Raw genomic sequence first — 6,285 nt, forward strand, 5'->3', positions numbered from 1 at the left:
TTTACTTCAGTATGTATGAAACATATTTATTATCAGATGGGTCATTTTTGTTTTGACAGCAACAGATTATATCTCCCTCTGCTACTGAAGGAAGAAATAAGCACCATGTGTGATTGAGATTATATTGCACTGCAGTAGCATTTAGACGTTAATACTGAATAAAGTTAATATTGAATTAAAATATTTTTAGACTGTAAATGTTTTATAATATTATGGATTTATGTTAGTATTGAAATTGGTTAAAATTGTGTTTGTTAAGGATTTAATAATGAAATAATCATCTTAAGTGTAAGTACATGAATCATCTAAATAAAATATATCAGCTTCATTATTTTAAACAATCATGTTAACAAGCTGAAGCTGTGAGAGCTTCAATGAGCTTCTGATGCATCATGAATGATTATTCTTACTGAATTTCACACATCTTCTGTTTCTCCTCGGGCCCCAATAACATGTTTTACAGCCTCCAGGGTTTGCTGGTGATCCATGCTTCAGAAAGGAAACTACAGCAGTTACACATATTCATAGAAACCACTGAACTATTTTACACAAGACCCAGACGAGTCCGCTGCACCTGTGCTGCAGGCTGGAATTAAAGCACATCATGCTGTTTTGTCTGGCCAGAGGAGAACTGACCCCCAACTGAGTCTGGTTTCTCACACATACACTACTGAAGAGAACTGGAGGATCATCGATGAACTGACTTGAGCTGGTTACTGTCTTCTTTCATCACTGACAAACTCTTTTCCTGTTTGACACTGTAAAGCTGCTTTGACACAATCAGTTTGTATAAAGCGCTATACAAATAAAGGTGACTTGACTTTATATTCTATATATCTGCTCACCTTTAAAAAGTAAGCATCATCAATATTCGGATTTAGAACCTGTAAGATCAGTTTTAGTACATTAAGGCACCTCATATGTTTTTCATTTGAAGCATTTTAGGTTTTTCTTAGCTGTTTTTAATGATTGAGATGCATCTGAGCTGCTCTGTTTCATTTAAGAGTTTGAACCGGCTCAAGTTCCAAACAGGTTTCTGTTTCCAGTGGCACTTTTCCCAGATCCAGTTTCTCCCAGCAGAACCGGTCTGGTCTGGTCTTTGCTCTCAGGGATCACATCAATCTCATCTGGAGACTCTCCTGAAACTACAACAATGAGATCAATCATTGTTCATTCATTCTCCAATTCCCCTTGTGCACAGGAGTTATGCACTATATCAGAAAGGAGTCAACCAAATAAAGTGAGGAACACTGGTATTTTTCCAGTGTGTCTGTAACATCTGTCCGGTTGGATTCCCTGTGATTGTTATGGGGACTTTTATGTTGAAATGGTGGTTTCCATTTGTAGGGGTTTTGCTAATAGTTGTTATCTCCTGTAAATATAGTCCTCTGTTTCTCAGTTCCTTCTGAAGTCTTGGCTGAGCTCCCTAGAGGTTTGTTACGTTTTCTTGTGCACTTTTTATTTTATTTTTAAATTAAATGAGTTTGTTGCGTTTGGATCCAGTCCCTCTCTTGATTCACCTTCATCAATCTGTATCAGAGAACTGGAGCAGAAACCTCTTCCTCACATACTGTTATCCTGCATGTAGCTCACAGTTTCACTGATGTTATAGTAATGCATTAAATATTAACTTGGTTTTCATGTTTAAGATAACTTATCACACAAAAACTACAAAAAATTAACTTCTCTATAAATGAACATGATTGAATTGATTAGAGCGCTCTGATCCAAGATTTTCGCACCAAAGACAAGAGATGATCAAGGATATTTAGCACTATTACTCGACCATGATACTGAGATGAATTCATTAAAGAATATGTGACCTTCTCTGTTAATTTAGTCTGAAATAATATTTGACCAAAGCTGCTTCTCATGACTTTTATATGTGTAAAATAGAGAGGTAATGTCACAACAAAATGACTTACAATTGACAATGCTGACCATGCTGTGTATCCTCCTCATTTGTTTAATTTCCCCTCTGTTTTCCATCATCATTGTTTCAATCTTCTGCCGTAGTTCTCGTATCTGTATCGTCTGATGCTCTCTTGTTATTGTTATCCTGCACATTCAGTCAGCAGTCGCTGCAGATCTGAAAAGAACGTGCACGAACCGTTAGCGTGCACGCGGCTGTTCAATAAACAACTTCAGAGCGCGTGCACGGCTGTCAAAACTGAAAACGTAAACAACTTTTAGAGAACTTTGGGGTTTCACAAGATGAACCCATGACTGCTGCGTATGCTATTATGGTCTAAACACCGTTAAACGTTCACACTCGCTTTTAACAGTTAAACGTTTAACAATGTTGTAAATAGCTATACTTATAATGCCATACATGCACAATCGACGAAACTCCTTAAATTTGGACTAATCTATTTCCCCCCAAACAGTGTGCAGCCCAAAACACAGGCGGACTTGAAATAAAGATAACTTTGTAAGAACAGACCTGAACAATTTTTTTAGTCTAGAAACACGGGAAGTCTTAGAATCTCCTGGATTGCTGAAGTTTACAAAGGTTGAACCAAGCATAATTACGAACCATACAAAAGAGAAAAAAGAAAGAGAGAGAGAAAGAAAGAAAAATCAAACAAACTAACAAGAACAACATGGATATGTGAAACACATTTCATACCTTAAACGGATCCTTGGCCAAAATGAGCGATTAGATGAAGGATTTCCCCCCAAACGGCTGGTTTAAGAGAACTGTATTCTGAGAACGAAGAGGAGAGATGTGACACCAGCTGTTCTTATCTGACCAACTGTCAACTGCACTTTGTATTCACCAGTTCAAGAATTCACCCAATGACAAAGTCTGTAAATTTTTGGGGCATTCCGTTCCCTTTTGGGCTTCACATATGTGACGTCTTTGTGACACTCTGTTGTAGACAGGTCTGTCTGAGCCCTCTAGCACTGTCTGTTGATTTGTGTCCTCAGTACAGCTGTCATCTTCCGCTTTCCTGCTATCCTGTTTGTATTGTGTCTCTTTCTCCACACATTTCCTCACAGATGTTGTGTTGCGACTGTACTGGGCTCCACTGGGTGACTCAACGGTTATTTTGTTTCTAGCTTTTCTGATCACTGTGTGAGGTGTTGCATTGAATGGTTTAGTGAACTTATCTTGTTCTGTCTGGTTTCTCCCAAGGTTTTTTCTCCATTCTGTCACCGATGGAGTTTTGGTTCCTTGCCGCTGTCGCCTCTGGCTTGCTTAATTGGGGACACTTCATTTACAGCGATATCATCGACTTGATTGCAAATTATTGCACAGATACTATTTAAACTGAACTGAGCTGCATGATGACATCACTGAATTCAATGATGAACTGCTTTAACTGTCATTTTGCATTATTGACACACTGTTTTCCTAATTAATGTTGTTCAGTTGCTTTGACGCAATCTTTTTTGTTTAAAGCACTAAATAAGCATAAATAAAGGTGACTTGACTTGACACAAATGAGTGATGAAATGTCCTTAAAAGTCAAACAATCCCATCCAGTCAACTGTGATACAGATCATGTGATACATATAAGACATTTGATAATGTTTCAGAAAATAATGATTCCTTATCATCACATCTAAACTGGTTTCTTGCTCTTCCCCGTCATGATCTTCTTCTCTTGTGTCTGGAAACAGTTTGTGGTTGATATCCAGCACTGATGTGATGTAGCTTTTTCTCAGCCAGAGGATCTCTCATTCCTAACATCCCATTTTCACACAGTTCCCAGACCTGGTCAAAGTAAAACAAAAAACACAACCAATTCAGATGAAGTTGTTTAATAGACAGTCAGCTCAGCTTATGTTCTGCGTGATTTTAGCAGGGTGACCAACTATGACCCTTGAAGTACTGGACACATACCATTCTTCAAGCTGTTTTAAGACCTTTTGAGTAGCTTTTTCTCTAAAGACAATTTACAACATCCTCTTCTTTGGGGCAGCTGTGGCCTAATGGTTAGAGAGTTGGACTTCTAACCTGAAGGTCACAGGATCGAGTCTTGTTGCTGGCATGAACAGTCCTGTGAGAGATCATCATAAAGTGCTGTATAACACAGCATTGCTTCAATACACACATACCAGTGGACTTTCTGTCTTTGTTTGGGTGCAAGATGGCTGTCTTCATTCCTTATCCTGAACAAATAATTTCCTTGGTCTTCTTTCTCTTCTGTAAAACAAGAAAATCTCTACTTACTCTGTGTGCAATTAACATTGCTCCTTAAAGATGTAATCAAATCAGTTTAAAATAAGATTCAGACCAGAGCATTTGATGAGTGAATGTTGGTTAAAAAAATTATAGAAAGGAAATATTATTACATAACATGCAACTTGTTGTTTATACATTACTGTGGGGGTTTTTAGACAGTAAAAGCAGCCTCTGTAAAGATGCTTTATAACTGAATGTTAAATGCATGCATTATTAAAAGCAAGTCATTAATAGCAAGCTATATTCATATGAATTATTTTAAACATGATTACATGCTAACAGGTCTAGTTCTAACAAATTAATCAAAGATTTGATATATCAGGTGACACATCAAACCAGCATTTCCACTCGTGGAAACAGATAAAACATGAGGTGCAGAGAGATATCATTTATAGTTGGAACATGAACTGATGGGGCTTATTTGAAGTAATTTATTAAGAATTAAAAATTTAGGCCAAATTTAGTAATGCTTCTCTCGCACGTTCAGATGAGAACTAGAATTAAACTAGAACTTTATAATTTTTTCTGAAACTGAAATTGTTTTTTTAACCCTTAAGTACCGTTTTATGCAGCTATGCTGGTTAGAGACCTTATTTCTTGTTTGGATAAAGATAAAAAAGCCTGTGTGTTCCAAATGTGTTAGAACTCTTACAAAACGTCTTGCTGGCTTTAACAAAGTACAGGCTCGTTACCTCAGCATCTGGACAGTATCCAGGGCTCTTGGCCTATTGATCTTATCGGGTTTTTCCCAGCAGAATCAGTCACTGAGCGTTTTTGTGTTTCCTTGCTGAACTTCCTCTAGCACCAGTTTTTCCCAGCATAACCAGCCTGATCTGGGGCCTGTACCATGAAGCCGGATTAGCCAGGTAAATTTTGTTTAGTTTGCACCAATCCTGGGTTTTAGGTACCATGAAAGTGGCTTGGCATTATGTTGCATTCATTGCCTTAGTAACTTACACTCCACGGCTAACCAGCAGGTTATGTTCTGAGTCAGAGATCTCAAACTGAAATTGGACTAATCAGATGTGAGCAATGTTACACATGTCTGACACAAAAAAAAGTCCCCAGTTTATCTTGCTCCAAATTAAAGGTCACTTGTTCTAAAAAAAAAAAATGTCTGGCTTTAATGATAATTACTTGAAGTTATTATATAATTATATAATTTATATTATTATTAATCCATTACACACAAGCAATTTTAGTTTATCAGTTTTTATAAATAACTTATTTTAAATTAATGTTAATATATACAGATTGTATGTAAAATAAATAAGCTGTAGAATCAATAATGGTTTAAAAATGACTACGTGACCTTACATGTTCGAGTCTCTATCGCTGTATATAACAAGTTTCACTTGTGACTGCACTGATACAGCAAGATTTAGCAACACCTTTAACTTTGAACCAAGGCTCGTGATTGGCTGTTCGTCAGTGATGTCACACATTCATCTGCACGCGCTCCACAAACTCAGGATCAAAGCCTGAGTGGACAAAGAAAGTTGATGATCAGCAGCATGGTACCAACAAAGCCGGATTGGAGAGGTTTGGTTTTGTCAACTCAAAACTAATCCTGTAACTCTGAATTTGTTCAGCTTCCATCATGGTACAGACCCCTGGTCTTTTCTATCAGGAATCTCATCTGGATCTTCTGCTGGAGACTCCTAAAACAGAAAGATCAAATCACTCAACATGTAAACATGATATTCAATTAAAAGCTCAACATTCTCAATAAACTCTTTTCTTTTTAGGGACATTGACATTTCAGGAACTTACAGCTGATAGGTCTCCGTCATCATTCCTTTAGTCTTCATCTTGTATCTAATTGTCTGATTTTCTCGTTATCCTCCACATTCAGCCACATTTAAATGCTGGAGATCCTCATGATTTTTGTGTTTCAGATGTTTGATCCAGTTCATCTCCACATATGAAGAGAATCATGATGTATTTCTGAACTTCAAGACCAAATAAACATGTCACCATCTCCAGCTTCTCTTTATTTGAGGATTTTGAACCTTCACTGAATAAATGGAAACAGACTGAAGAAACACGACTGTGTTCAGACGAGTCATTACTATTACAACAGTCACAGATTC

General features: G+C 37.2%; 1 long non-coding RNA gene across 1 annotated transcript; it reads right to left on the reverse strand.

The window, feature by feature from the left end:
- Nucleotides 1-293: 293 nt before the first annotated feature.
- LOC122136134 lies at nucleotides 294-2,726 on the reverse strand. Its single transcript, XR_006153946.1, has 3 exons — nucleotides 2,630-2,726; nucleotides 1,926-2,089; nucleotides 294-1,145 (listed from the first exon to the last, which is right to left on the reverse strand). It is a non-coding gene; the product is annotated as an uncharacterized LOC122136134 (long non-coding RNA).
- Between the last annotated feature and the right edge of the window lie 3,559 nt (nucleotides 2,727-6,285).

This window comes from Cyprinus carpio, chromosome A3 (genome assembly GCF_018340385.1).
Source record: "Cyprinus carpio isolate SPL01 chromosome A3, ASM1834038v1, whole genome shotgun sequence".
NCBI classification, from domain to species: domain Eukaryota; kingdom Metazoa; phylum Chordata; class Actinopteri; order Cypriniformes; family Cyprinidae; genus Cyprinus; species Cyprinus carpio.